Source organism: Balaenoptera borealis (assembly GCF_965194805.1).
Source record: "Balaenoptera borealis genome assembly, chromosome: 1".
NCBI classification, from domain to species: Eukaryota; Metazoa; Chordata; class Mammalia; order Artiodactyla; family Balaenopteridae; genus Balaenoptera; species Balaenoptera borealis.
Genome location: NC_138860.1, coordinates 162,493,513 through 162,518,387, shown reverse-complemented (window position 1 = coordinate 162,518,387; position 24,875 = coordinate 162,493,513). Strand labels below are relative to the sequence as shown.

The window sequence follows — 24,875 nt, the reverse complement described above, 5'->3', positions numbered from 1 at the left end:
TTCAGAGTCCTGAGCCACACAGGACCTTCTTACCTCTTGGTTTAATACCTCAAGGTTTGGGACTGCTTCCTCCGGGGGATTTCACAGCTAGGCTGAGACTCCTCATACACAGCTGCTCTTTTTCCCCATTGTGACAGAGACCTGGCTGCTAGGAGATGTGCCATTGGGCCTGTGGCCTCAGAGTGGTTTTAGTCACAGTATCCTGGCAAAGCAGCAAGGGGAAGGTGCTGTTGCCTGGGTCTAAAGGCTTCAGGCACTTTGTTACAGTGAAGTTACCATGTTCATGCAAAGCATGGGGGGTGGAGTGTCAGATGCTGAGTTTAGCCCAGATAGCTCTGGGATTAGTGCTGCTGGGACTCTCTTGTCTTCTGGCAGACTGTCCCCCGCTCCTTTTTATTTCCTTACTGACCCATTTTATAAAATAGTCTTCATTTCTCTTTACCCTGCTGGGAAAATGTCTACCACTTAAGGCCATTTAGGGTCACACTATGTCTTTAAAATCCAGTGTAAGTAGAGGAAGCACTGAATTGCCAGATCTTAACAGTTACACTTAAGAAAGTGCTAAAACTCTGAATTGTTGACTTGGGGTAGGAAGCACAGAGGTTGGTGAGAGGACCGGAGTTAGGCCCAATCCCTGCCCCGTGCACCTACCACGTGTTGCATTTCTTGATCCATTATGTGTCTGTATCTTCAGATGCATTTTTCCTAGTGTACTTTTAAAACTCTTGAACATTCCCTGTCAGGTAGAGGAGAAAGGAGTTAGACCACCAGGAATAGAGACTCTGCTGTCGCTCCCCGTACACCGTGGAGTTCAGGGAATTGGCCTAGAGTTGCTGAGGGGCTGCTGTGTTTGTGTTTCAGTGGGCTGGCTTTACTGAGTGGGACACAAAAGCCCAAAGCACACGCCATTCCCACAAGCCTAACATTTTCATATTTCTTTCTCTGCCAAAGAATCTTTGGTTAGGGTTAAGAATAACCAGTCTGTCTGTGGAAATACCAAGGCCTTTTGTTTGCCAGGAGAAAAGGGCTTTTGATTAAGGCTGTCTTCTCTCTCTCTCTCTTTTTTTTTTTTTTCCTTGAGCTGCTGTGAGAAGACTTCAGAGCCTCTGAAGGTGCTGTGCTTGGGGGAAGGAAAGATAGCTAAATAGAACCAGGAGAGACTTAATCATGCTCTGCCACCCATTTGTGAAGAGATTAAAAAAAAAAAAAAGAAAATAATAAAATCAGTCCAATTTTTGGTGACTGCTTTTACTAGCCTTTCTTTCTTCCTGTCTTTTATGAAATCCATCCAAAACAGTAGTTCCCCAAGGACCTACCATACAGACGTCCTTGAATCCCACTCTATCACTTAGTGTGACCGTGGGCAAGTTATTTAACCTTTTTCTTTATGTGAGTTTCTCAGCTACAAATTGAGGATTATAATAGTGCTATTTTCATAGAGTTTTAATGAGGATTGAATGAAGTAATATGTAGGAATTACTTAGAACAGTGCTTGGCACTTAGTAAGTGCTCAGTAAATATCGACAACTATCTCAGTAATACTATTACTCCTATCTGTAGCAAATGCTGAGTGTAGCTTTATTTTCCTGATTCCAGCTGTGGCTTGCTAGGGCTGTCAGAGTCAGGCCTTTGTCTTTTTAGAGTGAAAAGGAGGCAAACATTCCCATTGGGCATGATCTTTTTATCAGTCAGAGGCAAAGGGAAAGATTTATTCTCTGTGTGGACACTTCTTAGAGGCTCAGTGTGTCCTTAATTGAATGTCAGTAAGGGAATCCATTTCATTAGGAGGAACTTACTATTCTTTGGCAAAAGCAGTGGCTGTTTGTTGGGTGGGAGTGGGTCATGACTAAAGCAGGTAATGACTTTCTTTCTTGGTCTTTGACTGAGGATAGTGAGGTTTCTTGTGCCCCAGGAGAGCCTGAACTAAGCTAAAGAGGAGGGGCCTCTGGTCCTTCAAATATACAGCAGTGGGAGAAGCAGGAGGCATGTTAGTAGGGAAAGGGGGCATCCTCAGGGCTGGGCTGGTCCCAGTGACTTTAGTACCAGGTCTGGGGAGTGTCATTAATGGAAGCTCCGAGAAAGTGCCTGGCCACTGCATTTCCCTGGCCGTAAGTAAGCGACCCGCTGAATGACTCACCCTAATAAGCCTCTGAGCTGTTTTATAAAGCTGCCACCTCCTTTCCCAGATTGCTGGGGGTGGCTAAGGAAGTGACAGAAATTTACATTTGTTGTCTCTTTCTTGTCCTTGTCTGTATTGCCTTTAGCTTTCAGGAAGGATTTCCATGTCTGCCCCCCCCCCCCCCCAATCCCTCAAGGTGAAGTCTCATCTCACCTCTTGCAGGAGGTTCATTTCTAAAGTTAGCACATATAGTGAATGTCCCAAATAATCAAAATTATCCTTGAAAAATATCTCAAATGATCCATAAATCCAAGTATATAAACCCGGTTTTGTATACATGCCAGGACAGAGTTGAAACACCATATGAAGTAGTTGGCCTGCAATCAGGGGGAAATTTATATGAAAGGATAAGTGTTCTCAAACACTAGAATCATATTCAGGGTTCAAGGTGCTCATAATGTGAGAGGTACACTGGAACCAAGACTTGCTGATGTCTCAGATTCAAGTCCTGTCACCTCATGTTCACCTTGTACATAACCTCACCTTGGTGTGAAACCTCACTGAGTGGAATCGTGAGTAAACCTCTGCACATGTTTAAATTATTTCTCTCTCGTCAAGTTTCTGTAATTCAGTGCAAGTGTGTTGAGATTCTCCAGTATCCTTCTTTTGTGCTTTCTGTTTTTCTTACTTCACTTTTTAAATCCTTATTTTCTTCTTCTAAACATGTCTTATAGCTCTCTGCATTCTTCTCTTATCCAAAATGCTTATCTGTGTGGCTGCTTGTTGCCTTTCTTAATTATTTTCAGTGTTCAGGATTCTTTAAAGGGGGCTTGGGGGAGAGAGTGTGAGTGGAAGGCCTCTAACAGTCTTCATTTAATTCTGTAGTCATAGCTTCCACTCTCCTCCTCTCCAGTCCTCTGCTAACTTAACAGTTCTTACCCCTTGCATATAAGGCCCTTTCTTTCCTTCATTTTCTTCCCCCTTTAGGTCATTCTTCAATAGAAAATTTCTGCTTGTGTTAGGCCAGTTAGAAATGAATTCTTGTTATACCTACTATGCATCACTGTTTTAGCTCTAGATGATTAGTTGGTACATGGATCAACCCCAAAATCATAGTATCATGAAGAGATAGACGAGGTATGCAGCCCACCTAGAGAGGTCAAAGGACACTTTCCCCAAGTCACACAGCTGATTATTGACAAGCTAACGTCATGACCCAGGTTCCTGACTTGGAGTTGAATTCCTTTTCCCCTAATCACATTGCTTGCCTTTGAAGCCTTGGATGGGAGCAGTCCTTTGTAACTGTTTTTTTTTTTTCCTTCTCCCAGACTTTGGGGAATTGTGACTTCTTTTCTTTTGTTTAATTTTATTTCAGTTCCTTTCCTTAACAAAAATGCTAGATAATATGAACTTGAAGAGGGTTAAATTTAGTTCCTTGTCAAGGATCTATTTGAGAATTATGTGGCATCTCTTGACAAAAACTTAGAGCTGTGTTACGACTTCTAGGACTGGGAATCACTGTCACTGGCATAGAGGTTTGAGACCAGGGAGTTTGGTGACCATAGTTCCAGGAGGGCGAGGGTTTGTGTAGGGAATCAGCTGGCACACAGAAGGGTAGTCAAGGTCAACAAACATCTGTTGAATTCCGCTCTTTGCAAGGTACATGACTAGGTGTTGAGACGACACAGTCCCTGCTTACAAGGGACTCATGGTCCCTTGGTTCAACTTGAAAAAAGAAGGTAGTATGTGTATTTAGAGAGCGAGCTCAGTGAGGCTGTAATTTCTCTTGTCCTGATTTGGTCACAGAACTGGAGGAGATGGAATTGCTGTTCATTGGGACCTTGAACAAATCTGAAAATATAAGGTACTGAATGCTAGTTTAGTACTCAAATAGGGCAAGGTGGGGTTTCGCAGGGTCTCAAGGGCCGGTTGTGTTTACTCAGTGAAAAGGTTAGGTGGGGAAAATGGAGTTCTTTATACCCTTTCCTCCCCCTTTCTACTGGTAAGTATTAAGCAAGGTACTTTCTAAAATAAAAAAAATTTTTTTTAAACTATTTCTTTTGAGCGGAGGGTGGGGGGGGCGCTATCAGAAAAAAATAACTAATGAGAAAAATGATTTGCAAAAGATAACCCTTGCTTCATGTAAATCAAGCAGTCAGTCGGGCCTGGGAGAAGTTTATGCAGTGTGTTCAGACATTGAGGCAGCAGGAGCTTCTGGCTGGGAGGATCATACAGTTGTTCTGACCTTTGCAACCCTGCCCCAGCCATCCATTGTGAGTTTGCCCAGCTCCTTCAGCTTTTGTTGGTTTAAAACATCACATTGTAACAAAGTTCAAAGCTGTAGTCCTTGTTTTCTCAATCCTAAGGAAGGAAAATGGGTTATTTTCAGCCAGGTACCTTTCTTCTTTGTCCCAGAAAAACTGTAAAACTAAAAACAAAACAAAAAGATGAACAACTAAACCCTCCAATAAAACAAAAACTTCAACAGCCGTGATAGACTTGTGGAGCCTCTGGTGTTGGACCACCTAATGGGGTTTCTTATACTACAGGAGTTTTCCAGATTGATGGCTAATGTACAAATAACTATGTCAGGCTCTGGCTGTCATCATTTTGCTGTTCAAGAAGGGAACATCAAAGAGGGGCCCAGGAACCACTCCATGTGACGTTCTTAACATTTTTGTTGCTCACCAAGAGGGGGCTGGTGGTGGTGGTGGGAGTGTTTGGTTGTGTAGAGGAAGGTAGATGTGCACGGCCCATGCCCAGTTTCTGATTGGCATCCGTAATGCAGCCTTCTCTCAGAGAGCTCCACGATGTGACTTTGTGGAGCAGTCTCAGTTCTGCTCTGTGCACTGTTTACTTTGCTGTCTCCACCAGCAGCTGTGTGAATGGGAGAGCCATTGCCTTCTGAAGTACCCTTAGGCTGTTCCCACTGACCTTCAAGTCTTCAGAAGCATTTGGGTGAGAATAATGCTAAAATCCTTTAGCTATTTGGCTCAAAGGAAAAGCTGCACTGCCATGGTGATAAAGCTCCCAATTGAATAAGGAAAATGGCAATTTCCAAGAATCTGGGTAGTAGTTATTTTAATCAAGTTGAGAAATGAGATCATTGAGAAGGGGATTTCCGCAGTACCTAGGCTGTCAGGGAAACAGTTATTCCCCTCTGCTTCTGTGTACAAATTCCAGGAGAGGAGCATGAGGTCTAAGGTTGTATCCCTGTCCTCAGTAAGACAGGCAGTCCGCAGGGGCCTGCCAGCGTACTGCCTTACAGTTACACTGTAGTGTTTCCTTTAAAAAATACTTTATATACTGAACATAATCTTAGTATTTGCGCGTGTATGAACATCCTTCCTAAAATCTGCAAATATAAGAAATATAGAAATACCCTGTAGTCTATAAGCCTTTGTTCTTGGGGAAGCCAACTGGGGATTTCCCTCATCTTCGTGTCATATCAGACTCCTTGAGAGAGGTGGCAAGAACATTTCTCTCTTTTTCCCCTCTCTTTCATTCACCCTAATGGGACAAATAGTTGCTGGATTCAACAACATTCTTTCCCAAATGATTCTTAAGGCATGAGGGTCACCAAGATTTATTTTTAAACTAATAACCTCAGGCTGAGGGAAAGCAGTTGTCCTTACTGAATTCCCTTGGGGGCTTTCAGCTGCCCAGACACCCCACGTCTTTATGGGGCACATTCCAGCGTTTTTAAAGCCCTGGCCCTCAGAGTGAAATCTGGTCTGGCGTCTCACTCATGGAATCCCTGCATGAGCCATGGCCATGGCATGAAGTAGGTGTCAGATTGGAAAGCTGAAGGAACAGGTGGCCTGTGAGCTTAATATAATACTTCCGGCTTGGTAAAGTGGTTTTGGAGCCTTATGCTTATTGAAAGTTTCCTTCTGCTTTCTTGTCAGCTTTAGCCATCTCTTGATGGTTTCTTTAGTTCCCTTCCTGGATTTTCTAGGAGCATGCTGGAGACTGTCAGAATATAAGGAGTTAAAGCGCAGTGAACTTGTGGAGAATAATTAAGCAGTGATTAAGTGATATTTTAACTACTGTTTACAGGGGAGAAATGGAAATCATCAGGAAAAAAAGTTTGACTGAGGTCATCTTTGTTGGCCAGAGTTTGTCTGCCCTTATTCAGTTTCATTTTTAGCTGTAAGGGGAACTCCCACACATACTTCTTTACTGATGTCCATCTTTGTCTTTGGTCATATTTCTCCCTCTTCCCCTTCCCCCTTCCCCCTCTCCCCTTCTCTCTCACCCCACTTCACCTCTGCCTCTTTCCCTACCTCCCCTATGTTGCTTTAATTGGTCTGGGAAAACCAGTTTCACTCAGAACAGTTGGAGTGGGACTCCCTTCTGTGTCTTCTCTTTCTTGAAGGTCTTGGGATGAAGCATAGATAGGCGATTTGGGATATTTGAAAAGCCACTGGACTAGTGGGAAAAGCACCAGATAAGGAATTGAAGTTGCCTGGGTTTGAATCCCAGCTCTGCTACTTATTAGCTGTATAATCCTGAGCAAGTTACTTAATCTCTGTAAGTCTCAGTTTCCTCTTCTATAAAATGGGGGTGATAATTCCTACTTGAAAGAGTAGGAATTAAAGAGGATTAGAGTTATGTATGTAAAGATCATTGTCTGGCACACACAGTAGGCATTTAATTGTGTTTGAAAGTAGGAGCTTTGTGGGACTTCCCTGGCAGTCCAGTGGTTAAGAACTCCACGCTTCCACTGCGGGAGGTGTGGGTTCGATCCCTGGTTGGGGAACTAAGGTCCCGCATGCCAGGCGGCCAAGAAAAAGAAAAAAAGTAGGAGTTTTGCTGTGTGACTGGAGAGGTGAGAGGTGATGGTAGGGTTTAGATTGCCTTTGGTTAGCTTTTTGCCTATTTAACTACATGTTAATTGTATAGTTTATATATTATAATATGAAGTTATGTTATTCTTTGCCTTTATTCCTGTCTAGTAAGTGTAGTAGCAACCCAAAGGAGAGCTAAGAGGGCCTTTAGCCCCCCCACTCCCCATAGTCTTCATCACCTCCCCCTCCTCAGCCACTCTAAATAAACAAATTTAAGGGAAAAGAGTTTATATATAAATGTAGAATTAAGACTTACTATGATTGCTTCTCTTTTTCCAACTGGATTGCTACATGCGAGTCCATTTTATATAAAATTTCTGTTTTCCTACTCTAATACTGATGCAAAGGTTTATTTCTCTCAGGAATGATTTGTGGCCAATTTATATAAAGGAAGATGTTAAGTTAATTTCTGAACACTTTTTATTTTGTCATATTTGACGCATTTGTGGTGGAGAAGTGGATCATGGTTATTCCATCCTTTTTCCTTTACTGAAGTGGAATGAGTCAAGGCCAGTGGGGCCTGGCAGAGCACAGGGCCTTTGCTGTTCCTTTCAGCACTAGTTATGCTTGGCTAAGTCTCTAGGTCTTAGGACTTTGGGTGCTCAGCTGTTTTGGAAACTTGTTATACAGCGTAATGTGTTGCTTTGCAATATGAAAGACATGTTGTGGCTTTATAATCAGTATCTTTTAGCATATCACTTCTATTTATTTATTTATTTATTTTATTTTGTCTTATTTTATTTTATTTTATTTTTTGGCTGTGTTGGGTCTTCGTTGCTGCGCGCGGGCTTTCTCTAGTTGTGGCGAGCGGGGGCTGCTCTTCGTTGCGGTGCTTGGGCTTCTCATTGCGGTGGCCTCTCTTGTTGCGGAGCACAGGCTCTATGCACATGGGCTTCAGTAGTTGTGGCTCGCGGGCTCTAGAGCGCAGGCTCTGTAGTTGTGGTTCACGGGCTTAGTTGCTCCGCAGCATGGCATATCACTTCTTTTGGGGAGGAATCTTTAAAATCAAGTGTCTCCAGTATATTTAATATTTGCTAGAGTATAAGGAAATTTGAGTAGTTTTGTCTCAAAGTATCAGAAAACAGTGGCTCAGATTCCTTTTTATTTTATATGTTCATGAATTGGAAGACTTAATATTGTTAAGATGGCAGTACTCCCCAGATTGATCTACAGATCAATCAGTCCCTACCAAAATCCCTGCTGGCTTTTTTTTTTGCAGAAATTGGCAAGCTCATCTTAAAATTCATATGGAAATGCAAGGGACCCATAATAGCCAAAATAATCTTGATAAAAGAGGAACAAATTGGAGGACTCACACTTCCCAGTTTGAAAACTTACTCCAAAACTACAGTAATTAAGACAGTGTGGTAATAGTATAAGAATAGAGATTTAGATCAATGGAATAGAATTGAGAATCTAAAAATAACCCCCTACATTTATGGTCAATTGATTTTTGACAGAAGTGCCAAGACAGTTCAATGTGGGAAGAATTCTCTTTTCAACAAATTATACTGGGACAATTGGATATCCATATGCAAAAGAATGAAGTTGGACCCCTACCTCACACAATGTACAAAAGTTAACTCAAAATGGCTCATAGACCTATGTGTAAGAGCTAAAACTATAAAACCGTTAGAAGAAAATTTAGTAATAAATCTTTGTGACCTTGGATTAAGCAATGGTTTCTTGACTGTGACACCAAAAGCACAAGCAGCAGAAGAAAAAAGTAGATAAATCAGATTTGGTCAAAATTAAAAACTTTTGTGCTTCAAAGGATACTATTAGGAAAGTGAAAAGACACCCCACAGAATGGGAGAAGATATTTGTGAATCATATATATAATAAGGGACTTATGTCTAAAATATATTAAGTCCTCTTATAACTTAACAGTAGGAAGACAAATAATTTAATCACAAACGGGCATAAGATTTGAATAGACGTTTCTCCAAAGAAGATATATAAATGGCCAATAAGCACATGAAAAGATGCTCAACATCATTAGTCATTAGGGAAATGCAAGTCAAAGTTGCTGTGAGATACCACTTCATACCCACTAGAATGGTTACTATAATCAAAAAGACACAGAGAGGGGCTTCCCTGGTGGCGCAGTGGTTGAGAATCTGCCTGCCAATGCAGGGGACATGGGTTCGGGCCCTGGTCTGGGAAGATCCCACATACCGCAGAGCAGCTAGGCCTGTGAGCCACAATTTCTGGAGCCTGTGCTCCGCAACAAGAGAGGCCGTGATAGTGAGAGGCCCGCGCACCGCGTTGAAGAGTGGCCCCCACTTGCCGCAACTAGAGAAAGCCCTCACACACAAATGAAGACCCAACACAGCCATAAATAAATAAATGAAAAAAAAAAAAAAAAAAAGACAGAGAGGATGTGGAGAAATTGGAACCCTCATACGTTGCTGGTGGGAATGTAAAACGGTGTAGCTGCTTTGGAAAACAATTTGGTGTTTCCTCAAAAAGTTAAAGACAGAGTTGCCAAATGATCCAGCAGTTCCACTAAGTATATGCCCAAGAGAAATGAAAATGTATATCTGACAAAACTTGTACACAAATGCTTATAGCAGTATTATTCATAATAACTAAAAAAATGGAAACAACCCACATACCCATCAACTGATGAATGGATAAGCAAAATATGGCATATCCATACAATGGAATATTATTCATAAATAAAAAGGAATGAAGTACTAATTGGTGCTAACATGGATCACACTTGAAAATATGCTAAGAGAAAGGAGCCAACTTGAAAACGTTCTGCTAAGTAAAAGAAGCCTGACGCAGAAGACCACATATTGTATGACTCCATTATACAGAGTAGGCAAATTCATAGAGAAAGAAGTAGATTAGTGGTTGCCAGGGGTTAGGGGAGGGTGGAATGGGAAATGACTGCTGATGGATATAGGGTTTCTTTTGGGGGTAATGAAATGTTCTAAAATTACATGGTGGTGATGGTGCACAATTCTGTGAATATGCTTCCATTGAATTATATACTTTGAAAGGTATGGGTATGGTATGTGAATGAAATTCGATAAAGCTGTTATGCCATAAACAAGATGAATGGACAACCCTCAGAATGGGAGAAAATATTTGCAAATGAAGCAACTGACAGAGGATTAATCTCCAAAATATACAAGCAGCTCATGCAGCTCAATATCAAAAAAAACAAACAACCCAATCCAAAAATGGGCAGAAGACCTGAATAGACGTTTCTCCAAAGAAGACATACAGATTGTCAACAAACACATGAAAGGATGCTCAACATCACTAACTGTTAGAGAAATGCAAATGAAAACTACAATGAGGTATCACCTCACACCGGTCAGAATGGCCATCACCAAAAAATCTACAAACAATAAATGCTGCAGAGGGGGTGAAGAAAAGGGAACCCTCTTGCACTGTTGGTGGGAATGTAAATTGATACAGCCACTATGGAGAACAGTATGGAGGTTCCTTAAAAAACTAAAAATAGAACTACCATATGACCCAGCAATCCCACTATTGGGCATATACCCTGAGAAAACCACCATAATTCAGAAAGAGACTGGTACCGCAGTGTTCACTGCAGCACTATTTACAATAGCCAGGGCATGGAAGCAACCTAAGTGTCCATCGACAGATGAATGGATAAAGAAGATGTGGCACATATATAGAATGGAATGTTGCTAGCCATAAAAAGAAACGAAATTGAGTTATTTGTAGTGAGGTGGATGGACCTAGAGTCTGTCATACAGAGTGAAGTAAGTCAGGAAGAGAAAAACAAATACCGTATGCTAACACATATATATGGAATCTAAAAAAAAGAAAAAATGGTTCTGATGGACCTAGGGGCAGGACAGGAATAAAGATGCAGGTGTAGAGAATGGACTTGAGGACACTGGGAGGGGGAAGGGTAATCTGGGAGAAGTGAGAGAGTAACATTGACATATATACACTACCAAATGTAAAATGGATGGCTGGTGGGAAGCAGCTGCATAGCACAGGGAGATCAGCTCGGTGCTTTGTGACCACCTAGAGGGGTGGGATAGGGAGGGTGGGAGGGAGACGCAAGAGGGAGGAGATATGGGGATTTTTGTATATGTATAGCTGATTCACTTTGTTATACAGTGGAAACTAGCACAACATTGTAAAGCAATTATACTCCAGTAAAGATGTTAAAAAAAAAATAAAGCTGTTATGCAAAAAATTTAGGGTGATTTGTATGTCTGAATAGCATTTTGTCAGTTTGAACTTGGCTCCTATCCCTGCCACCATGAATCTTGAAGTTAGAGCATCACTGTCTTGAGCACTGAGGCAGGTGACTGTTGCCCCAAAGCCTTTCTCACCTTGAGGTGAGAAATTATATTTGCAATTATTTCTTGCAGGAGAATAGCTGATGGCACTTTGTATCAGGAACCAAATCTTTTAAGGTGAATATTCTGAGGTTGAAGCCTTTCCAAGTTTTAAGTGTGACTGTCTGTGCCCTACCCTAGTGCTTATTTATCCTCTCAACTGTGTGTCCCTCTGGAATAGATAGTTTATGTTTTGGGTCCCAGGCCCCATTCCCACCTCCACCAAGAACCTTTGCTTCTTTTCATTTCTTACATTTTTCCTCCTGGCTGTTGATCTTGCTCTGTGGCATTCTTTCCTGGGAGGTGTGGAGGTAGCTGAAGGAGCCTCTGGGTGGCGCCTTGCCCCCAGAAGATTGACAAATGAGAATGACTTGCCTGATAGAGGCTTAGGCCTGTGTTGGCAGGAAGAGGTGACTCATTTTTCATCAAAGGAATTTCAAAGAAAATATAATGACAGGATGATGTCAGAGGAGCAGGTGGAGACAGGAACCTTGATTGAGGTGCTGGAGGGAGGTGTTGGATAGTACGGTTGCCAAGGTAGTCAGAATGATTGACTGGCATGGATCACAAGAAACGTCACCTGTTTTTCAGTTCCTTTCTCATGAGGCCTGGTGCGGGCAGTGCTGTTCAGTGCCTTCAGAGCATGCAAGTCTATGCCTGTCTTAGGTGTACTGTGTTTCTATCTGGGTGAGACATCTCATGACATCCGGTGCCAGTCATGGACTTATTTCACACATGGTGTGGTGTGTATGGGCTCCTGCACTCTGTGCATCAGCTCCATGGCTTGCAGGGTCTGTGTCTGAGAATTGAAAATCACATGCTCATGGTGGCTCGAGGTGTGGCATTTCCCCTGAGGTATTATCAATAGGTACAGGAACTTGCCTAGATATCAGAAGGTCAGATCTCAGGGACTTTACCTTATTGCCAGAAGTGCTCTGGTTCCCTCCAGTGTTTTGGCAAGAGCTGGATCTTTGCTCTAATCTTAGTTAATTTTCCTGTTTTTTATTTTTCTTCTTTGAGTTGGGTCCCCTCCTTGGTGTGTATGGATGAAGCTGATAAGTGGGGGGAACTTACAGTCAGGAGGACGGATAGATAAGTTTTCGAATCTTTCCATTTAAGCACTCAAGTTGGTTAGGTGTTCAGGCTCCCATTTATATTAAGACTGTAAGGAGTGGTCCGTGTCATCACTGTGTTTTAGCACCTACCAGAGTCTGTGTGATTGTGAGGTTGGAGGCTAAATCAGCAGTTTATAAAAAGATAAAAGAGAGGGTATTTATTGCTAGTACTCTGCCTTAGGATTCAGGTCTCAAGGAATATCTGGGGAGAGACAGCTTTGCAATATCAGTTTCTGCTTTTGTGCTTTATGTATTGTTCATCTGAAAGTGGCGTGGAGATAGGGACTTCTAGGTAGCATAGGATGCTGCCAAGAAATAGGAGGGGGCTTCCCTGGTGGCGCAGTGGTTGAGAGTCTGCCTGCCAATGCAGGGGACACAGGTTCGAGCCCTGGTCTGGGAAGATCCGACATGCCGCGGAGCAACGAGGCCCGTGAGCCACAACTACTGAGCCTGCATGTCTGGAGCCTGTGCTCCGCAACAAGAGGGGCCGCGACAGTGAGAGGCCCGTGCACCGCGATGAAGAGTGGCCCCCGCTCGCCACAACTAGAGAAAGCCCTCGCACAGAAACGAAGACCCAACACAGCCATAAATAAATAAATAAATATAAATAAATAAATAAAAATGGTTATTGTTTATATTAGTATTTAGGATACCTAGAGTTTTTTTTCCTAGTGAAGTTACATCCTAATTCTTTAAAGTTCATGGGATGTTTAATTGAACATACTACCTCTTCATGCCTTTGTGAAAACCTAGTCATTCACTCAGAAAATATTTCCTTTTTTATATACTTGTTCTTGTCTTATAGCAATATTGCTTTTTAGGGCTCTCTGAAGGTATTAATTATCAGTGTTTTCCTCTGCTTCCAGTATTGTCTCTGTTTCAAGCTCATTCTGTTTGTTCATTTGGTCTCTGTCTTTCATGTTAGAGACTCTTCTGAATGTCTGATGTTTCTTGGTGATCTTCATAATTAAGAGTTAGCCCCTAAAAAAGCTGATTGGAAGCCTAAAAAGCTGATTGGTGGGGCTTGTTGCCTGGTATGTTCTACTGAATAACCAGGTAGGGGAGGTCCATTTCCCCAGGGAGGAACTGGCCGGTCTCCTATCTGGGACCTCTTTAGCCTGGAAGCAGGGCAATAGGGCAGGGGGAGAGTCTTGTTGTTCATTATGTCAAATTTCATTCAGTGCTACTGTTTTCAGTGAGGTACCTCACTTCTGACCTCATGTGAGCCTGAAGACATTCAACCAGCCTGTGTTCTGCCTCACCCTGCAGCTCTCCTTCCCCTCCCCTCAAGCCTTCAGGGGTACCTAGTGCTTCTAATTCTTGAGCCTTTCTGGAGTCCTGCAGCACTGTTTGCCTCGTCCCCCGTCCCCTACAAGCACTTAGCAGCTGAAATTTAAATCAGTGACCATTTATCTTTCCGTTCTCCAGTTTGTCAAATTTCTGTTGATATTTTGAATTCTTTATTCCTGTAGTTTTGTGCCATTTTTATTCCTTTACTGTCATTTTTCTGAGGTTTCAGAAGGGAGTGGAGATAAATGTGCATATTAAGTCTGCCATGTGTAACCTAAGGTGGGCAGAAGTGAATCTTCCCAACTTCTCTCTCTCAAATACACAAACCCTGTGCTCTAGCTTCGCTTGTTTCTTCCTTTTTTTCCATGATCTTGCTTGTGCCATCTCTCCTCTTGGAATGTCTACTCTTCTCATTTCAGACTGTTGAAATCCTACATATTCTTCCAGACCCCCAATCCACGGAAGCCTTTTATCCCCCCCCCTCCCGCACAATGACCATTCCATTGACTGAGTTACTAAAGTTCCGTTTACTGAATTTTTGTGGTCTTGCCCTCCTCATGACAAAACATATACTGCCTTATACTATAATTTTTTATACACTTACTGCTTCCCTGTTAGATTGTGAACTCTTAAAGGATAGTATAAGACTAGTTTGTAAATTTTCTGTTGTTGGTAACAATTAACGTAGAACCTAGGCAACTAAATATTTCACAGAACCGCAGAATTTTAGAACTGGAAAAGAATTTAGAGATCTAGACTATCAACTCATTTTATGAATAAATAAATAGATCCAGTGTGATTAAACGATGCTGGAGTCATATAATAAGCTAGGGACTGAACTGGAGCTGTAACCTCATCATCTAGCTCTCAAACTGCTAAATGTAGTGATAAAATCTGATATATGCTTAATTAAATATTCTGGTTAATCCAGAGTTAACCAGAAGGCACTTTCTGTTTCATTCTTGTTGAAAATTTTTATACATATCTTTTGGTCTTAGTAATGTAGGTAATTTTGTCTTAGGTAATTTCTTTTCTTTTTTTTTTTGACAAATCAGGATATTGAATATTCTGAATTTTGTCAAAAACTGAGTTGCATAATAGTTTTCTTCCAAGGCCTCAGGGACCCGTGGATTATAGGTGAGAAAAATATAAGCAACTGAACTGGAAATGCCCTGATTTCAGGAAAATTAAAAAAAAATCCGATTATGATGTTATGTGGGGCGATTCTTTTTCTTCTTCAGTAGTAGAGTGCATACAGTAGGGGGCAGACCCAGTCTAGTTGGGTCCTAGTTAAAGTTTTGCCGTTTGATATCAAATACATCAAGGATTATTGCTTGAAGTACTTTAAATTGTGTCAAAGATCCTCCGTGATTTCCCTGAGTTATTTAGCTCTTGGCAGTCATTTCCAGAATGTTTGAGATGGCTTCATAGATTCATCGTGTCTGAGGGGTTAGAAGATCTAGGAATATCTGTTGGGAGAAAGTTGAACAGTAGCTATTGTCCATTTAGGATTTATTGAATATCAACTGTGCCAGTCACTAATAAGAAAGCCAGCTGCCATTCTTTTCCTCACTCCCTACTTTGGGCACTTGAGGGTGGATGGGCAGGTACTTAAGAGGCTGCCTCTTCCTCTGAGATGTGGTTTTCATCGTGCTTTGCCTCACAGTATAAGGCTGCATGATAGCAGATGGTCTGATGCTGGGGCTGGCTTGCAGTCTCCATTGGGCAGAGCTGTTGCTAGACAAGCAGTCTATGGTGGAATGAACCAGAACTGACCAGTAGGCTGGGCTGGGCTCTGCTTCGTGCCCATCCCTTTTGGTTTTATCCAAAATAGAACCTGTGGTCCTCAGATTTTAGATGTACTCATTGGTGTTTCTGCCTTTGCCTGTTTCTTCATTGCCACCTGGCTGTCATGGGAGGGAATTCACTATAGCTCTGAGTCCCTGCAGGGGGTTGAGAGGAGCCATCACTGTTTGCAGGACGGGGTGTGTGTTCTCTTCCATTAAAACTGTTACCCACATTTCCTTTTATTACTCGTTAAGTCAGAGGCAGCTGGGAGGATGCATTACTCACCAGGCACGCACAGTGGCCCTGGCTGCAGGCGGAGAGAGTGAGAGTGAGTCAGCTCAGGGAATGGAAAAATTGCAGGGGTGGGGGGTAGGGGTTGTGTGCCAGTGACTGTTCCTTCTCTGCCTGTGCTTTTCTCTATAAGGACTCATCACAAAGCTGTGAATACTGGGCATCCAGTTGGGGGCGCCAGTAAGCCAACCAAATTGTGGTGATGATATCTCCTGTGAAAGGAATGAGCTGACAGTCTTCTATGTTATGGGTGTATGTGGGTTTTGAGGCAAGCTTGAGCTTGTATAATATTAAGTTCTGTGTGTAAGGATTTCACTAGAATAAAGCAATCACAGAGTCTCTTTGTCTTGGTTATAAAATTCAGTCTTCTGCATCTATCTTTGTCCAGTAGGGGTCACTGGGGTGTTAAGCTCTAAATGAGAGAAACTCCTAATCCTATGATAGACCAATCAGATTCCTTGTCTTTATTGTACAGAGTACTATCTTTTTTTTTTTTTTTAATATTAGAGCAGAAACAAAAGATGTGAACTTGTTTTAAGAACGTTGTGGATGGGCTTCCCTGGTGGCACAGTGGTTAAGAATCCGCCTGCCAGTGCAGGGGACACGGGTTCGAGCCCTGGTCCGGGAAGATCCCACACGCCGCGGAGCAACTAAGCCCGTGCGCCACAACTACTGAACCTGCGCTCTAGAGTCTGCGAGCCACAACTACTGAGCCCACGTGCCACAACTACTGAAGCCCGTGCACCTAGAGCCCATGCTCTGCAACAAGAGAAGCCACCACAATGAGAAGCCTGCGCACCGCAACGAAGGGTAGCCCCCGCTTGCTGCAGCTAGAGAAAGCCTGCGTGCAACAGCAAAGGCCCAATGCAGCCAAAAATAAATAAATAAAATAAATACATTTAAAAAAAAAAAAGAACGTTCTGGATCATTAAGTATTTGAAGAGCAGATTATTCCAAAGGCTGAGATGGAATTGATTTTATGAGTAAGATTTGAAGAGCAATTTTTAAAGAAAATGTAAGGAGATAGGGGAAGAAAACTTTTTATTAAGCATCTGATGTATACCTACATACTTTAAATATATTCCTTATTTAATCTTATCAACAATGCTGAGAAACAGGATTTATATACACATTGTACATATTAGGAACCCAAAGTTCAGAAACATTAAGTGGCTTCCCTAAGGTCACATAATTATGAAGTGATACTGTCAGGGGAGATCCTACTAGCCATGTTTCATTTGACTTTGGTCCTTGGACCCTGGTAAGGGGTCACGAGAGCTGAAGGTTTTATTAGAAGGTAAGCAGAGCCTGGTGGTAGACTCTCCTGAGAAAGACTAAAATAATTCTTGTGTTGAATTAGGGTTCGGAGCAGGCTCCAAGAGTTCACAAGTGGAAAGAAGCTGACAAATCTGTCTTTGTCTTCAGTGGGCAAATTCTACATCTTTTTCACTTAGGGCTACTGCCAGGATGTGGAAAACTGTCTCACAGAGATCTAAAATTAGCTCTTTGTTTGTGTGCAAAGCTTGGTTTCCATGGATAAATAGTTTAAGTTGGTCTCTCTTACCTACCTCTTATCTTGGCCTGGACTCTTTTCTGAGCCTTGAATGTTGCTACCTTAGGCATTCTCAAGCCTGCCCGGTTACATCATTGTTGAGCTCCTGACCCCTCTGTCAGCTGCATGCTTATTCTACTCTCTTGCGTTCTTGATTTTCTGGTATCTCAGGAAAACTGAAGTCGATCACGTGTTCTTAGCCAGACCACACTAAAAGACATTTCCCATTGAGACCACTTTTTGTTTTTATCTGGAAAAGCATTTAAAAAATGCATTTAGGTGGGATATGAGTAAGATGCTAACTCTCCTTCAATGTGCATTTACTTGGAATGACAGTATTTTTCTGGACAAAAATAACAGCCTTGGCAAAATTCAGGAGCAATCCCCATAGACAGGGCTTCTTATTCTTGTATCATCTTTTCTCCATTTACTTAAGATACTGACTCTCAGAGTATCCTGGAAAAAGTTTAATAGCTAGATCTTATTATTTTTACTTTCTTGGGGGAAACGGTCAGAACCCCAAAGAGAGGGATTATTTAAAATGGTAATATGGATACTAAGGTTGACTAATATTCTTGTCTTTTTCCTTTTTGAAGCAGTGCCATTGAAGCTCAATTTGTTTTATTCATGGAGTTGGTGGTTTAGAGCTGTTAAATACAACACACTTTGCTTTGACTTACCTCCTTGCATTGGCCACTGAAGATGATTTGATGCTTTGCTAGGACATAAATGTTTTAGTGTAGGAACAATGATAACAATAGTTAACATTAATGAGGGAATGTTTAATTTTTAAAAAATAGTTAATAATGCTTACTGCGTGCCGAATAGCCCATGCATTTTATCACCTAATTCGCACTGTAACACTGTGAAGAGGTAATTTTATTATCCCCATTTTACAGATGGAGAAATTGAGGATTAAAGAGATTAAGTAATTGGTCCGAAGATACAGCTAGAAACCATGAAGTCAGAATTTGAGTCAAGGTTTGGCTAACAGATTATGTTAAGTTTAGAGTTCTGGGGAGAGGGAGAGAGAGGGAAAGAGATAGAAGAACGGGGCTTGGGGAGAGTTTGGCTGTTGGACAGAATCCATATCTGGAGAGACTTCTAGAAGTGGAATTTCTGAATCAGTAAACTAACTTTTTCTCTTAAACTCTCAGGTAGATTTGGAAGTTCGTTGTTAAAAGTGTCCTGGCTCCTTTGTTAGTGTATGTAATCTGCTGGGCCTATCTAGAGGAGCATACTGAGTTATTTCTGCCATAAGATGAATAGTTTTCCAGGCACTTGCTCTCTGGTGTATGTTTTTTTGGTGAAAATAGATGGATTCTCAAGGAGTGCTTATATTTTGGGAATCTTCATGATTTGTTGGACCCAGTTTTACTCTTTCTAGTTTGCTCCCCCCTTGTACTCCTGGCCCTCACAGTGCTCTTCAGATCCTCTTGCTCTTTTTGTTCATTCATTCATTCATTTATTCACTGATTCCACAAGTAGTTATTTAGTGATGAGAGTTTATACAGGAGAACATTCATCTAACTTCAAAAACTTCAGTGGAGTCAAAATATACACACAACTATATTATAAAGTAGAAACTGCTTAATGTTATGAGAGAGAAACATATAAAGTATAAATTCAAGGGAGGTGTTTACTTCTAACTGGGATGGAGGGAGTCACCAGGGAAAATTCTGTGGAAGTACTGGTTTAAACTGACCCATAGGAGTGGGACTTTGACTTGCGGAGATGGGAAGGAAATACAGTACATTCCAGGGTAAGCGAGGGAAATATTGTAAAGCCAGAGAGTTTTGGACTTAATTTGCTGACTGTGGAGAATTGAAAACTTTAGAATTAAATTACAAATGAGCATTTATTGAGCATTTAAGATGCACCAGTCATTATGCATGCTTCAGGGAGATTAATCTCACAGTGAATGAGGATAGGGTTGGCAGGTTGGAGACTGGGATCAGGTAAATTAGATTCGGTAATTTTGGTTATAGGTTAGGTAAATTATCAGTTTACCAAGGTTTTGTAAAGTTTGAGCAGTATTCAGAAGTCTTGTGATCAGATGTAGTTTGTTTGCTGTTCCTCCAAATAATGATAATAATAGGCAATATTTATTGAGCACATACTATGTGCCAGGCACTATCTAAACACTTTAAATACATTAACTCATTTAATACTCACTACAGCTCTGTGGGACAGGTACTATTACTGTCATCATTTTACAGGTGAGGAGGTTGAGGTTCCTTGAAGTCATTTAAGTAACTTGCCCACAGGTGCTAATGTGGCATATACAGTAGAGTCTGGATTTGAACTCAAGCAGCCTGGCTTCAGATTGGGCCTGTAATTGCCATTCTACTAAAATACTTATGGCATCTAGGTTATTGAGCAAGAAATTTGGATATTTTCCTAACTTTATTGTATTTGGTGACTCTGGGGTATATAGAAAATTCTTTGTAGGCGTTCTGAGCCTTTGCATGTTTATTGCTGTCTCAATACCATATTGCTAAACCTTAGAGACAGGAGTCATGGATGTCTCCTAATTAGCTCCTATGAAGCCCACATCCTCTGCCTTCTGGACTCATAGGAGAAAACAGATGACAAGCACTCAGGGCCAGGTTTTGAGGCCTGGGCCTCCCATTTCCAGAAGCCCAAGGTTTCCAATCCTATTAGTCATATGCTAGTCTCTCCACCAAAATTTTAATCTCAGTTATATATATATATATATTTTAAAGTCTCTCTTTGTATGCATTATTTTTCAAGATTTCAGGCTTTTAATCATATGGGTCTTAAGTTTTCAGTCAGTATCTGCTGAAGTTCTGATGCTTGTGGATGTCAGTTATTTTTGAGACCAGGTATACTCCATGACAGTTTGAATAAAACATGCAGCCTCCTTTCTCACAGGCTTGCTTTCATCTCAGTCGCAGACACTAAAGTGATTCTGGGGTGTTGCCCAAGATTTCTTGTGGGTAATGGTTGTGGGTGACCATCCTAAATTCTTGTGAGTGAAGTAATCTGATAGAAAGGCAGGTCTCAAGTCTTAATGAAGTTCAGAGTCTTGCTTCTACAAGGCTTTCTGATGGTTTGGGGCCCTTGCCATTGGCTGTTAGCAAGGGATATCCTGGGGGGTGCTAAATATGTCTTTAAATGGCCTATTCTTTGTATATTAAATGATCTCTAAAAAGAAAACTAGTCACTCCCTCCTGCCAGCTTCTAACCACTTCCTGTAAATGACAGCACACAGATCCATCTTAGTTTTTCTGAGTGAAAAAGTTACTTTCACAAAGGCAGTTTCCCTGCCCATTTTTCTTCCTTCAAACATGCGTACATACCTATACACAAAGGCTGGAAACAAACTTTTTAACCTGTCATATGTAGAAAAATGGTGTATCCAAGGTATAGCATGTCATCTTTTTTTTTTTTTTTAAATTTATGAGCAAATATCATGGCCTTCCTTTTTTTTTTTAATTAATTAATTAATTTATTTATTTATGTATTTTTTTGGCTGTGTTGGGTCTTCGTTTCTGTGCGAGGGCTTTCTCCAGTTGCGGAGAGCAGGGACCACTCCTCATCGCGGTGCACGGGTGTCTCACTATCGCGGCCTCTCTCGTTGCGGAGCCCAGGCTCCAGACGCGCAGGCTCAGTAATTGTGGCTCACGGACCCAGCTGCTCCTCAGCATGTGGGATCTTCCCAGACCAGGTCTCGAACCCGTGTCCCCTGCATTGGCAGGCAGACTCTCAACCACTGTGCCACTAGGGAAGCCCCAGCATGTCATCTTATAAAGATCTTACGAAGAGTAAATTACTTTGGGTACTTTTCATTGTCTTCTCTAATAATAACAGTAGATTCAGAATGTATCTTGATATTTGAGTCCTTGAATTTTTTTTTTCCTTCAAATTTCCTAGGTGTTTTTGAATGGCACAAGCATGATATATGATTTTCTAATTAAGACAGCTTTGCAATGGCTTCAGGTAGCAGAATAAGGCAGAGAAATGGCTTTCACTTTGGGAAATGAAAATATGGTGAAGATATTTATAAGACTGCAAAAAGTGTTGTACAGTGGTGACACAGACAGCACTAGCACTGTAACATTTTGTGTTGAAATTGAGATTCTTTCCTTAGAGCTGGGTAGAGCCATTTACAGGCTCTTGTCTTACAAAGAGGAAGTATTCCAAACATATAAATATCTAAAATTGTTTAGCTTCAGGTTAGCATACTGATTTTGCCAGAACTTTTCAGCAAAGGGAGGCAGTGTGATTAAAATATATTGATTTGAAACCAGACAGATAAAAGTTCAGATGTCAGTTCATCTTCTTACTTACTTTGTGACTTTGGGCAAAATAACTTGAATTTTCTGAGCCTCAAGTTCTTGATTTATAAAATAGGGATATTTTAGGGGATATTACAGGGATTACATTGAAATAACAGATTGAAGATGCTTTCTAGTAGCTGCTTAATAAATATCAGTTTCCCTTCCAAGCAAGTCTGTCTTCTTTGACCATCACAGCTCAGGAGCTTCTCCACAGTAAGAGGGATGTCATCATCATCTTTGTGTCCATTGTGTCTAGCATAATGCTCCATATTTTAAATTGAATGAATGAATGAAGTGCTCTGTTTCACAAGAGAGCCCTGCTCCAGAGGGAGCTCTGGCTTAGTCTCCACTGGATTGCACCATCAGTTTTTCCTCCCTATTGCTTATTCCCTTCAGCAAACACAATTATTGACACATTTCACATGCCAAGAAAAATTCTCTTTTGAGCCTACATCCCTCTTTCTGCTCCCTTTTACAGCAAAATTCCTTCCTAAAAGAGTTGATGTTAGTTATTGTCACTGATTGTTCCCATTCCCTCTTGAGTCACTCCCGTTGGACCTTTTCTCTGCCATGCCATCAAAACTGCCCTTGTTAAAGTCACTAGCGACCTCCACATTGCTAAATTCAATGGTCAATTCTCAGTCCTCTTCCTGACACATTAACAGCTTAGTTACTGCTTAGAGCACATCCTTCACCTGGCTTCTGGGGCAGCATGCTCTTTTGGTTCTTTTAATCCACTGGCTTCTTTTTGTAGTCTCTTTTGTGGTTCTTCCTCTTCCCTACCTAATGTTGGAGCATTTCTAGGGCTTAGTCCTTGAACTTGACCTTTTCTCTCTCTGTGTTTACTCCCTAAGTGATCTCATCTAGTTTCCTGGCTTTAAAGCAACAGCCTGGGTCTCTCCTGGAACTCTGGATTCATATATTAAATTGCTTATTCAAAATTCTATTAGAATGTCTACTAGGCATTTCAAAGTTAATGTATCCAAAATGGAATTCCTACCCCACTCCCCACAAAAACCACCCCAAACAACTGCAACCACCAATGAACCCCAAACCCTCTGCTTCTCTGGCTGCCCTTCCCATCTCAGGAAATAGCAGTTCGGTCCTTTTAATTTCTCAGGCCCCAAACCTGGAAGTCATTCTCAACTCTGTTTTTTCCCTGCTCACCCCACATCCAGTCTATCAGCAGATCCTGATGTTTCTTTCTTTATATATATATATATATATATATATTTTTTTTTTTTTTTTTAAATTAATCTTTTTAAAAAATTTATTCATTCATTCATTTATGGCTGCCTTGGGTCCTCATTGCTGCAGACGGGCTTTCTCTAGTTGCGGCGAGCAGGGGCTGCTCTTCGTTGCGGGGCGTGGGCTTCTCATTGCGGTGGCTTCTCTTGTTGCGGAGCACGGGCTCTAGGTGCGCGGGCTTCAGTAGTTGCAGCACGTGGGCTCAGTAGTTGTGGCTTGCGGGCTGTAGACACAGGCTCAGTAGTTGTGGCGCACGGACTTAGTTGCTCTGCGGCATGTGAGATCTTCCCCGACTAGGGCTTCAACCCGTGTCCCCTGCATTGGCAGGCGGATTCTTACCCACTGCGCCACCAGGGAAGTCCCTGATGACTCTTTAATTTGTCCAGAATATGACCACATTTCACCGTCTCTACCACTGCACCCTGGTCTCAGTTATCGTATCTCAGGCACTAGTTTTCACTTGGATTATTGTAATGGCATTATAACTAGTTTCCCTGCTCCTGCTCTTGTCGCTCTCTAGTCTGTTCTCAATATAGCAGCAAGAGTGATCGTTTTAAAACCTAAGTTAAATCCTATCACTTGCTCACAGGAAACCCTCCAAAGGTTTCCCATTTCACTTAGAATAAAAACCAGATTCTTTACGAATGGCCTATACAGCCATAGATGATCCGACCCCTCTGTGGCCTCATCTCCGGACACTCCCTTTTGCTTTCAGCTTCAGCCATTCTGGTTTCCCTGATGTCCCCTGAACACACCAAGCCTACTTCTGCCTCAGGGACATTGCACTTGCTCGTTTCTTTTTTGGGCTTATCCTTTCTCTAAAAAGCCACATGACTTGTTGGTTCGTAATGTCATTTTATTAGAGAAGCCTTCCCTGACCATCCTGTACATAAAACTGTAAACATGCCCCCTCTGGCTCTCCTTTCTCCTCTTCATCTCCTTTAGTATATATTTACTTGTTTATGTTTATTTTGTGTCTTCTCCTATTCTCCTACTAGCATATAAGCCCCATGAGAGCAAGATCTTTGTTTTGTTCACTACTCTGTTACCAGTACCTAGAACAAGGCCTGGTACATGGTAAATATTTGGTGAATAAAATGTAGGTTAGCACAAAATCGTATATGGTCTTGATGCCAGATTAAAACATACACATTGTAAATATTAGTTCCCCCATCAAGGGCCCTTTGTCATCTTTCTGGTTAGTAGATTGTTCAAATCTAAAACCTTCCCTTTTATTAAAAAAAAGAGGGGGTAACTTTAGAGATATTAAAGCAGGTTGCATTTTTAAAGCTTATTTGTGGTAATACACCATGTTTATATACCATAATGTAAAAGGCACTGTAGAAATAAATAAAAAGCTAGTTTGGTAGAAAGATGAGGCCATAACCCTTCTCTGAGTGAAGGGTCCTGGGTGTTAGATGTACTCTTGGCCGTTGGGTCTTCTGTGTTTTTGTGTGTCCACACTTCATTTTATAAAGTATCTCTTCATAGAAAAGTAGATGAGAAGAGGGGCAGTGGTACTGCAAGAACTTTGCATATTCAGCTTAGGTTGTACAAAGTTCTTTCTAGTCTTTAAATGTGTTTCTTAGGTTTATTGAAATATAATTTATATACAATAAAATCCACCCATTTCGGTCTACAATGTTGTGAGTTTTGACAAATGTATACAGTCGTGGAACTATCATCAGAGTCAGCATATAGAACATTTCCATTACCCCATAAAGTTTTCTTGTGTTCCGTGGTAGTCTGTTCCCTTCCCTCACCCTGAGCCCCTGGCAACCACTTATCTGATTTCTGTCCCCGTAGTTTTGCTTTTCTAGAATGTCATATAAATGGCATCACACAGTACGTAGCCTTTTGTGTTTGGCCTCTTTCATGTAGCATAAGGCTTTTGAGATTCATCCACGCTGTTGTATGTATCAGGAGTATGTTCCTTTTTTATTGCTGTGTTGTAGTCCATTGTATGGATGGATGTACC

General features: G+C 41.5%; 1 protein-coding gene across 13 annotated transcripts in view; it reads left to right on the top strand.

Moving 5' to 3' along the window:
- The window catches only part of MACF1 (microtubule actin crosslinking factor 1), a 346,247-nt gene that overhangs the window by 73,687 nt on the left and 247,685 nt on the right, over positions 1 to 24,875 (top strand). The window lies entirely within an intron of this gene.